This window comes from Atractosteus spatula, chromosome 8 (assembly GCF_055471065.1).
Source record: "Atractosteus spatula isolate fAtrSpa1 chromosome 8, fAtrSpa1.hap1, whole genome shotgun sequence".
Classification (NCBI taxonomy): Eukaryota; Metazoa; Chordata; class Actinopteri; order Semionotiformes; family Lepisosteidae; genus Atractosteus; species Atractosteus spatula.
In genome coordinates, this window is record NC_142713.1 from 47905660 (window position 1) to 47917964 (window position 12305).

The following is a 12305-nucleotide window of genomic DNA, read 5'->3' on the forward strand; positions in this document are numbered from 1 at the left end:
TGTTAAGAGGGAAATCATATCTGAAGGTAGAGCAGAAATTAGAAAACAAAAGAAAACAAAACTCAGGAAAAGTCTTGGACCTTATAACATCAGTGGGTAGGTACTGAGGTCATTTACTGAGCAGCTAAGTACTACTGTATTTCTTTATTTTTTCAAAATACTTCTGAATCAGAAGAAAGTACAACAAATATGTGAATAGGCAACAATCATGCCTATTGCAAAACCCCCAGGACATTAAATGATTTTAGGCCAGTTGCATTGACCTCTTCAGTAATGAAGTCATTTGAGAAACTTGTTAAAAGGCATGTGCTCCACAAGGAAGAGCAGCTACTGGGTCTCATGCACTTTGCCTTCAAGGCTAAAAGCAAAAAAATGCTACCCTCACATTATATTTATAGAAATATATATATTTACATCTAGAAAGTCCCAAGACACATGCCAGACTTTTACTTACAGCTTTCTCACCAGCTTTTAAAACCATTCAACCTCACTTGTTAGTGGAGAGATTACGCTTACATTTTAATCAAGTGTAACGCTTACGGCCAACAGGTACTGTGTAAGAGCCGGCGTACCAGAGCAGGTGACGTCACCGCCCTTCCCTGTGATAGCAGGACTACAGCTACTGGGCTGTAGAGAGATCTCTCTTTAGCTCACGGGGCTAGGTCGCTGCAGAGAGACGCGGAAGGTCCCGGGTTCGAGCCCCGGACAGTGTGGGGCCGACCTGATGCGGCAAGGGCGCCCGCCTGAGCCCCCGTTGCGTTACACAAGGCTTTAATATTGTAGGTTGGATCTTAGTCTTTTTGACCAACAGATCACTAAGAGTGAGGGTAAATGGTCTTATATCAGAGCAGCTTTGTTCTTCCACTGGTCTTCTCTATGTGTGCTATCCTCCATCCAGTAAATTCTTATACAGACAGCTGTAGAAGCCCTTTTCAGGACAGACATATCATTAGGTTTGCTGATAACTAATAGTCTCCTGTAAGATGTAGACACTAATCATGTACCTGTGGTGGATTATTTTGTTGAATGGTGCAACATCTCATTCTTTCAACTTAGATATAATCATTGATTATAGAAACAACTACATGCAACTCATTATAGAAACTTTACTAGATCTTTCAACAGAGATATGATCATTGTGATATGGCACGGCAGATTACTGCCGCATGGGTATGATGTGTTAGATCCCAAGCGCAAGTGACCAGAAAGTTGGCAGATCACTCTAGGAGACCTGGTTGACTGAACCCCAGCGGGAAAGGGGGCCACACAGGTCTGGGGAGCAGTCCTCCAAGTAGCCAGCATTGCAGGCCAGCAAACCCAGAGGCCGATGCAAAGAACAGAAAAAAAGTCTTCTCAGGGTGCAGCTGCGCTTGCCCCCACTGGCTTTACTGAGGGGAGGGGTTTCTCTGAGCAGGGGAGGCAGGAAACCCTCACACAGTGGTCCGGTCGGAGGGCTTGGAAGCTGGTAATTCAAGGCACACACTCTAATGGGGGATCTCCTCTGAGATCAGGCCAGGTTTGCGCGGATAGCACTGTCTCCTAGGTTCACTCTCTGACGGAGGCGCCTCGATGCAAATGGATCTGATACTCAGGCGTCCTCTGGCCCTAGAAGGGGAGACATCTACAATGGACAGGAGGCAAGGACCCGTCCTAAAGTCCCTCTCAGCTCTCAGTGCCCTGAGTTAGCACAGCTGCCAAGAGCGGTCCCAGTCAGAGCCCAGGAACAAGAATCCTCAGGGAGACCAGAGTCTCCAGACAGAGGGGAAACAGGATGCCTGGCTCCCCAGGACGGAACAGAAGGCTCTGCTGGGACACTCGGAGGGTACTGGGAAAACATGGAGAAAAGAACAGAACAGAACCGCCCAAGAAACAGCAATGTGAGGAAAAGAAAAGACCCCTGAACCAAGATAGAAAACCGCCCTCTCTGCGAGGACAGAGAACAGAAAAGATGGAAAAGGAAAGGGCAAAGAGGAACAGAACTGGGCTGTGGGCAAGGAGGTGATGGGACTGCACAGTAATCAGGAACAGGGTGTGAGCAGAGTGGAGTAATCATGAACAGGGTGTAAACAGAGTGCAATTATCAGGAACAGGCTGCCTCAGCCCAGAGAGGTGGGTGGTCAGCATCATCTCTAACCTGGTGGAACAGCCAGTCAACAGATTTGGGCAGCCATGGCTATGGCGAGGCATCCTGAGCTGAACTCCCAGGGCAGGTCAGGAGATTCCACTTTAGAATGGTATCCTGGCATTGAAGACCAGAGATCAGGACTGCAGATGGGCTTCAGGATCGAGGGTGAGACAAGCACCAAGAAAGTATGCTGAGGCATCTGCCCGGGGAACCGGAATGCACAACAGAGCAGGCAGGACGGGGAAAAAATTAAAGTGAAACAAAGAAAAAGGTGCTGATGGGAAACAGGATGGGAATGAAAAGACAATGACTTTAAATAGATAATGTAATAATTACTGATTAGATGCAGATGACCTGAAGGGGATCTAAATTACACAGCAAGCCCTGGAAAACCATGAGCCCCATGAAAATGAGACGGTTTCCCAGGGCAACTGCTAGGCAAGAGACACGTTCAGGATGCAATCGTAACACATTGATTATAGAAAGTAACCAACAGTTGCAGGGAGTACAACTTGAGGAGTAAGAATTTAAAATTGTCAATTTACAAATATCTTGGCGCTATTGTTGAAAACAAGCTAACCTTTGTGGCATGGATACCAAGTAAGAAGAGCCAACAGTGATTGTTCTTCCTGAGAAAACTCTGACCTTTTAATGTGTGTAGCACATTAATAAACAACTTTATTCTACAAATCTTTTATTGAATCTGCCCTAACATTCACTGTATGTTGGGTAGCCTGGATTGGTAACCTTAATATATGCAATAAAAACAGACTGAGCAGGATAGTGATGCGAGCCAGTAAAATTATTGGTGCACAACAACTACAGCTGTCAGACACCTACGTCGAACAAATAGTGCGGAAGGCCAATATAATCTGTCATGACCATTGACTGTCATGGCCATCACTTGCACGTTGAATTTGATTTCATTCCATCCGGGTGTGGATCTAGATTACCCAGATTTAAGAGCAATATAACTAATTTATCCTTTATTTTCATGGCTATTAATCTGCTTAATTTGGGGAACTGATTGTATATTTGACTTTTTTTACAGTATATAATTTTTCTTTCTCATTATACATGTACTGTACAGTACATTTCTTATTTGTTAATGAATTCATGTTGTGTCAAATGTATTATATATTTTGTTATGTCCCATCTGGGACAATATAGAATGTTACACAAAAATAGCATGGCAATAAAAGTTTGCAGTAGTTTACTTAAAAATATTTGCTCATTCTACCTCTATTTAACCTTAATTGCAAAAAATGACCTCAATGTCCCCTGTAAATCTCAGTTCTATCTAAATTAACAAATATAAATTCTACCTTAAATCTAACATAAAATTGCATAGCCTTAGATCTTCATTCTCTAATTTAAATATATAAAGGGCTCATTTTGATCTAGGTGGTTTCATAGGCTATGATTGTGCATTACCATTGCACTTGAAAACTTAACTTAGATGTAGCCCATCTCAGGATTTTTGTATGTCTTATATCATCTTAAATTGGAAGCTCTTTACCATTTTTTCTTCCTTTTAAGTGCTTTTAGAGAGAAGCCCCTGGCACGTGTTGGTTTCATTTTTCATTCCGAATCTGATACAACGTCTGTCTGCAGTTCTGTAAGTGTATAATAAATCATCTGGACTCTAAAAAGTCTCCAAAGTCTCTCTGTCATCTGTACGTTCTAGGTTTGAGAATATATCTGTACACACCCTGAATTGTCTGGGGATTGGTGTGCAGCTCTGTTAAGTTTTGAAAAATACTCTTGACTGACCCCTTTGAAGCTTGTAATAGCTTTTGATATGGATTAATAACTGTGGTACTGTACATCTATAAATATATTCTCATTCGTTCTCAGCAAGTATATTTACATCACAATAGCTTGGAAGAAAACAACCAATTTTTCCGTGACTAACTACTTTAAAAAAATGGTCTATAGTACTACATGTTAATGTTTTTACTTCTTATTATTTTCGTACTATATTAAATTAATAGGGCTCTGGACTCCTGAATGAGATCGAGTGGTGGCTGGTCTAGGTGGGGACTGTTGATAAACTGTTGAGCAAGGCAGTTTACACAGACTGCTCCAGCAAACCCTGGCATATAACAGGTATGTAAAGTATGGTTAATTGTAATAATTCTGCCCAGCATTCTAAGACGCCCAGCTAAACATTTTGTTATGAGATAATCACATTTTTCATCTGAACAATATGAACATTCAGGAATGATGTTTAAAAATAAAAATTTTAAGATCTTAAAGTGTTGGTAGATGGTACCTGCCATACTCAAAATTCACTAATATGATTAGATGCCCATAATTTGATATGTATTGTAACCACTTTTCACTTAACAGATGTTTCACAAGCCTTGATAAGCACCTTTTTTTGCTAAGTGAGCCTGGGACTATTACTAATCTGTAAAACTAGTCATTGAAGCTTCCGACAAAGTGTTCTTAAGAAGAAAGAAAACAACATGCAAAAAGGAACAAAAGAATGAGTCAAATCTTTGTGATGTAAAGTGTTCCTTCCAAGGTGTGTGTTAGAAGTATAGTGTTATGTTTTTAAAATTGTATTTGCCAATCCCAAAATTTAATTTGGTAACATTTTTTATGCAAGATATGCATCCAACAGCTACAAAGCAATAGATACTCTTTATCTTATTTACGCAGCTGTGGGGAATACTTCATCCATATTTTTTTAATTACAGATTTTCCCACAGCTGATTAAATACTTTTCAAAACAAAAAACAAACCTGTCACTGTCCTCTCAAAGTGGAAAAATGAAAATTGTATTTACACGTGCTGTAGGAAGATTTCATCTAGGAAACATTTTATTCAGAATACATTAACATACTGTACTGTAATTTTACTGTACATCTGTTTACTGGCTGTATATTAGATAACTAGTGTTTTTATTTCCTTTTCTTTCTTGATTGAATTCTACTATGATCATATGTGAAAAATAAATACTGTACAGTAGCCTTTAAAGTTACACTCCAATTTTACTTCTACTTTGAAAGTTCAGGTTGAGGTTTTTAAATGAAGGTCAGGAGTACAGTACATCTTTACCTAATTACAAATTTATATAAATTATGTGTTATGGTATCCTCGGGAGTGAAGTACTTTGTAAAGTTAATTTTATTTGCAAGGCTGAAGTACAAGAACTTTATTTAAGCTTCTACCAGCTCTTGACAACATCACGCAAACCTTTTGGAACAGATGTGCAAATTCACTGGGCTGTCTGGCATAGTAAAAAATCTGGAAGACCTCCTACATCTTGTCTCCTTTGGAGAATTAAAGTCAGACAGCTTAGTTACTGTCGGCTTGATTGTTGCTTACCTTAGATAATTTAAAATGGCAAAATTGTAATATTCTGCCAATATACAGTACAGTAGCATTGTAAGATGGTATGCAGCCCAGTGTACCATACAGAAAGAATGAACACACATACAGACAACACACACAACATACCTGTCAGAGCCAATGGTCATTTTAAAAACACTGCAAGCTCCACAGTAACTTAACCAGAGAGTTAATTCTTATTTCTAAAATGTCTAAAACAGAAATGCAACTCCCAGTAACAACACTGAAAGCTCAAAGGGAGCCATCAAGACTAATATTTTGTGCAGCAAGTCAAGGATATTTTAACCAACTCTGACCCATCCAAACCTAGCAGTTCATAGCAAGTTCTGTGCCACTGCTTGTGGAATCCGAGTCTCGGTCATATACTGGAAAAACTAAAACACTATTGGCAAGGCTCAAATTAACAATATCTGGACTATAATGCTTCCTTCACTGTTAGGGAGTGCCGTAATTTATTGATTTTGTCACTTTTGAATGAGCGCGGTAAGTGAAAAGCATGTTATATGCTTATTCTGTTCCTATGGCTTAACAAATTTAGATACTGTAATGAATTAGGGTGCGTTTACAATTGATTCTGAGTTGTACGTTTCATTGTAGATTTCAAGGGATTAAAATAGTATAAAACAATACATGGAGATGAGATCTATTTTTTCACAAATTTCCTAAAAAGCTAACACCCTATATATATATATTGCATTCTAAAAAAATGTGATTTTAGGATTCCTACTTAATCCTAGTAACCACTTGGAAGACAAGCATTAATAGGCAGAAAGAGATAGAGAAAATGTGTCTGTGTTACAGTGACAGGAGCTTTATTTTTGCAAGCAGTAATAACCTTTTTGTGAATCCAAGTGCAGCCTTTCAGATGTTTTCATTCTCTACTTGTCACCCATTCATACTATATTACTAATGATAGTATACAGTATTCTGCTGGAGCTCAAGGCCACTCTTTACAAACAATGCAATCAAAATGCTTGCTCTTGTTTTCAGATCCATTATGAATAGTGGTCTCCTCAGATATGGACATGCCTCCATTCCTAATCCCCACAACTAAAAGTGATTGCGTTTTAATATGGTTTCACAAAGAGGCATTTAACAGCCTAAATTATTAGTTCTGATTTCTAAGAAAAAAATATTTAAAATTTACTAAAGTCTTTGTTTATCATTTGAATAATACGGAGTAAACCTGCTCTGCTAACATGGTGAAGAAAATGACAATGGCAAAATGACAAATGACAAAACAAAATGACAAATACAAACAAACCATCATAGGGAATTACATCTTCTCTAATACTGCAGATTTAAAATAATCTTTTGGTTTTTAAGTTTGTGTGTGTAATGCTGACTTCAAAAGCACTATTTCTTAAAATGAACTATTAAACTATTCAACACATAGACTTTTTGAAGAGTTCCAAGAAGAAGCTTGCATTTTATTTTTAAATATTTTAAAACTAAATATTTTCTCTTGCAAAATGTAGCAAGTTGATCTTTAGCTAGTTCAGGGAGTTGCATCTTGTCTCCTTGGCACCAGGATAAATAGAAGTAGTATCTCATGACACTCATGAACAATGGGTGAACTGGATATTAGAAAAATCTCATTTATCTTCTGCTTTATTTCTTGATAGAGGTCCTTGTCACTATGGCTGGTATGTGACCAGCATTGCAAAGGGCATCTCATTAGTTTTCCTTATCAAGATAGCAGGGTTCTCTTTAGAACAGCCTTACACTCACATTTTAAATTCAATTAAAGGAGTAAATTGCCAAGGATAATTCTTATTCTGTCATCTTCCCTTTGAGGTTAATATTGGACTAATCCACTTCCTGAATTCAAAGTTAATATTGCATAGTTTAATGTCTCTGATAGATTTTCTTCAACATCACACTAGCTTGGAATAATGCACATTGTTATATATTATTGTTATTATGTGATAGCCATGAAAATCACAAAAATACACACAAATACAAGCCATGCAGTGTAAAAAAATCAGGATTATTAAAGAATAGTGTCATGACATGAAATTGTATACAATAGTTCAAGATACTTTATTAAGGCATAATAAAAAGCGAGAAATAACTGGGTATGGGTTTAAAAGAATATTATATAGTCATTTATTTAATATTTAACACAAATTTAAACAATTTTAAAATGTTTTCTTGAAAGCAATCTTTAGTAATGTTTAATGACAATTACACATAAAATGTACTGATTTAAACAATTTTTAAGTTTTTCTCAGCAAATAGATTTAAGGATGATAGATACAACCAGATACAAATATAGAATGAAGCAAACCTTAAACAATACACCATTCAAGCATTGCATTATGATAACTCCCGTGTTTTGCACATTCTTTTATTAAGGATGAATAAAAAGGACCTCTGATATTTTCAAACAATGATTTGGATTGAAAACTGACACTGCCTGGATTCTCTGTGGAAGTACACATAGAAAGAATTTGATTTTTTTCCCCTCTACATTTTTTGAGGAATACCTATGAAAATGCTTTAAAGGGAGTACTTTGGGTAAACACAAGATATTGCACTATGATTAATGGATGAGGATGAGATTTGTAGGAAGGTTGAGATAATTAGAATTCTCTCACAAGAGGAAAGGCTCTAGAAAAATATATTTTAAGGTCTTTAGAAAGAACCTACTGTATAGAATAATTCCAAAAATTGCAAATATTCATATATAAAACTGGTTATATTATAATATGCAGATTCAGGCAAAAATCCTCACAACTGTACTAACATTATCCAGGGAGATTTACAATAAAGAACCAAAATTATAATTTGGAATGGAAACAGTCAATATGACAAGTTCCTAAAGAGTGGATATTATCTGACATTTTAATAGCATGACACCTCTGTCTAGAGACTAACTTACTGCTGTACATAAGACCATACTGTATGAACAAAAGACAAGTTTCAATGTAGCTTTTTCCATACATTAGTGACTATGTCTATATGGCTTCAGGTGACCATGGTGTGGATTATATCTTACTGTACTTGAGAATTTTTTTTGTGAAATAATTGTATATTTGATATTAATATGCAAGGCTTCTCATTCTCCTGGGATTGCTGATTTTTTCCTGAAAGACATACTGTACATACAGTACCATGAAACTTGGGAAGGTCGTAATGTTTAAATTGACTCACTTGGATTCTATTCCTGGTTACCCTGAATGTCTCCAAAAAACCTCTTGTGTAGACTATTGTTAAACAAGAGATAATACATGAATCATCAAGGTTGATGGAATTGGTGAATTAAACTCTGTCAAATGAACCATACCTTTATTAAATGCTTTTTGGAGAATTTTTGCTTGCACTTTTCAGAATTTTTTAGTGAGGGGATTGTTCTACTCTTCCCACTCCAAATGCTTTAACCCCACACTTGTATTTTAAAATCTACAAATAAAGCTTATTAGTTTCAAGATTGATTTTCAATACATTGCATTAAAATTATAAAGAAAATATACACCAATTAATCTTACTTCTATTATGTTTAAGTAATTAAAGATAAACAGTGGAAGAGGAATTTCTGTATGGAAAAAAAGCTTATTGTTCCAGCAGAGTTCTTACTCACTAATTGATTTGAGTTTTCTATTTCAGTCATGTTTTTAAGTTCTTCAAAAGTTAAACTGGATCTTAATTGTTATCAACCTGATATTAGAAATGATAAATTTCTGAGTTTAAGAACATCCCTTTTTCAGGTGTGTGATTTGAAAAGTAACCTGGAAGTCTGCAGAAATGAAATGATTGTGGGAGTGTTTTATACAATTTATACACAATCCTGTCTGTTCATCATTAACCAATCACGCTGCACAAGCTGTTTAGACATAGAAATACGGCATAGAAAGACATTGGGCGAGCTTTTAATAACAATTTGAGGAGAGATTGCATAACTATCTGTGCATTGAAGTTGTTGGAACAACACAGTTGAAGTCAGGTATTTTTTTAAACCTAGAACTGAGTGCAGAAACGGGTTAACAAAATATGAACAGCCAAGTAGATCAAGAAAACACATCAGATAGCTCCAGCGATTACCAGATCAGCTGGAAGTAAAACCAACAGACACAGAGGTTACTCAGCACCAGTGTTTGGAATCTAGAGCAGTGGTTTTCAGTCCTTGTGCTCAGAGACGCCTGTTTCTGTTGTTCCTCTTTGAAAAGGAAAAAAGGAGCAATCAGGGGCATTCCCAGACTCATAGAAATGTCAGACTCTGACAGAATAAAATAATTAAATCTTTTTCTTTTACTTTCAAACAGAAAGATGAGGGGACCTATTCAGAATTTTTAATAGCAGAATCAACAGTGCAGCAAAATACTGAAGACACAGAAGCTAAGGGGAAGAAAATTTAAAACAGAACAGGAAGAACTTATTTTCCAAAGTGTGGTGAGAGTATTGAACAAGCTACTCAACCAAAGTCAATAACATTAATTCCTTCATTCTTATATTAATACAATCAATGGCAGCCAAAACCATTGTGGCTGGATGGGATGCTTGGAACAATTAGGTAAGAAGAGAAAAAAGTCACATCTGCAAACTTCTTATGTTTACACTGTACACAACATTCAGCAAAAAGTGAAAATGAGCAACGTGGTGGTCATTTCAGGTCACTAGAGTAAGATTTAAAGAAATTAAAACTAAAATGTTATGCATTTCAGGTTATCCCCATTTAAATGAATAGTGTACTTAGCAACTGTATTACAGTACCTACTGTATACATACCTGTAGCTTTAGTGAAGACAGAAAAAAACAAAGTGTGTTATTGGCACTTGAATGTGTTTATTAACATTTTCATGCAAAATCAGTTTAATCGGTAAATTAGTATTTTGTACGGACTTGCCTGTGTCTCACTTGAAAATGTGAAATTCCAGTAAAAACACTGATTTGTTTTGCCAGAGTTTTGGAGGTTTCACTCAGCACTCAACACTGGACGATCAGTGTTCGGGACTCAATTTGTGCAGTTTTCCTACAGCACTGCCCTTTCATTGAAGGTAGTTAAGATTAAATCCTTTGCCTTTGGAGAATTGTTCCTCAAGTTAAGGTGGCACCTGGGGGACATCTAGATATTTTGGTGTAGAGGGAAGTGTAGGTTTGTTGTTTTCCAATTATTGTTGCTTCTCTCTGTCAAATAGTGGTGTGGTGTGTATGAGAATAGGTACAGTAGGTACTGTACAGCTGTGATAAATCTTAAATCAGTGATCAATATACAGTAAAATTGATCAAGATCTGCAAGTGCATATTTAGTTCCTGTAAAACAATGTAATTTACTGAAATGTAAAAAAAAAATATTCATGAAGATGTACCTACTACTACATTATAGTTAAGTAAAGGTTCATATAAGTCAATGACATACCCGGACGGTAGGGGAGCCTCAATGTAGTTTTGTCATGGATGAAAAGAAATGGTGATATTAACTTTCCTAGAATTCCCACAATTAGCTGTGGACAAAGATACGTGGGAAAAAAATCACCATACTCATCTAAATTATCAGACTTTTTCTAATTGCATTTATACCCTGAAATAAACTGTCCATGCGAACTGTGTCATCAATTTGTCCTTGCTATTAGCTGAAATTCTTGTGTGATCCAATTTTTTAAAATTTTATGTAACTGCTACTACATATTAAGTATGAATTTCAGTATATATAAATCATGTATCAATTTGTTAATATCTTTTGCAAATGCATAACTAGAATACATACATACTATAATTACGTTTTGAGAAATAAGGCACACCAGTATCCATACAAATGAATCTTCATATTGCTTTCAGTTTTTCCCAAATAAACCAAGCCAGGCAGTATGGTACAGTACATTATATAAAAGCATAGCTAACATCTATATTTGAATTAAGTATTAATTAAGTAGCTGTTGAACAGGTAAGAGATTGTTCTGGTTTAAAAAAGTCTTGTACATAATTGCTACATTTGAAGTTTTCAGTGCAAAGCAATTATATTGCTATTTTTAGTCCCGTGATAAGCAATAGATCAAGACATGAGTAGAAAAACAATATCAATGAAAAGGAAGGAGTGCACATTAACTATGCACATACAGTAGTTACAATCTCTTTCTGTCAGAATCTTATTTCACATGATGAATTGTAACACATTTTCAGTGTTACTGAATTAAAATTACACTTTAATTTGTGGTTTACTGGAGTTACACATATTTTGTAATACAGATATCCCATGAAACCATGCTATAGTTTTTTCAGGAATTTCTAATTACTTTATGTTTTGTATGGCATAGAATACATTTCATAACAAATCTTATGTAACTACAATGCACATTCATTAGGAATGGGATATCTGACAACAAAACTGCTTAGTTTTTGGATTAGATATTGTCATGATCGCTACTCCCCCTCTTAAGGGTGCTCCAGGCCTTCCTCGTTTTCCCCCATTGTTTACACCTGTTCCTTTGCCCAGCCCCTCTTTAGTTCCACCTTTAAAGCCAGACGCAGGCGTTGGCCCGAGGCTTCTCATTGAATCCTGCTTTGTGAGAGTCCAGGGTCCTGCCGCGTCTGGCTCCGTTATGGTTTTAGTTTCCTGTTCCTGATTCCCTGCCCCGCCGGTCCCGACCTGGTTCTGGTTTTAACTTCGGATGGATCCTCTGGTCTTGGACTCTACCTCCCGTTTTGGATTCCCCCTCTGAATATACCCTGGAATTGTTCGCATTGGATTCACTCCCCCTGGACACCTGCACTCCTCGGACACGCCCCCCCGTCTCCTGACCCTTCTTCTGCATGACTATTTTCCCTATTGTATCCTCACATTCCGGATCGTGTCGTCCGCATAGGGCCCGGAAAGAACTGT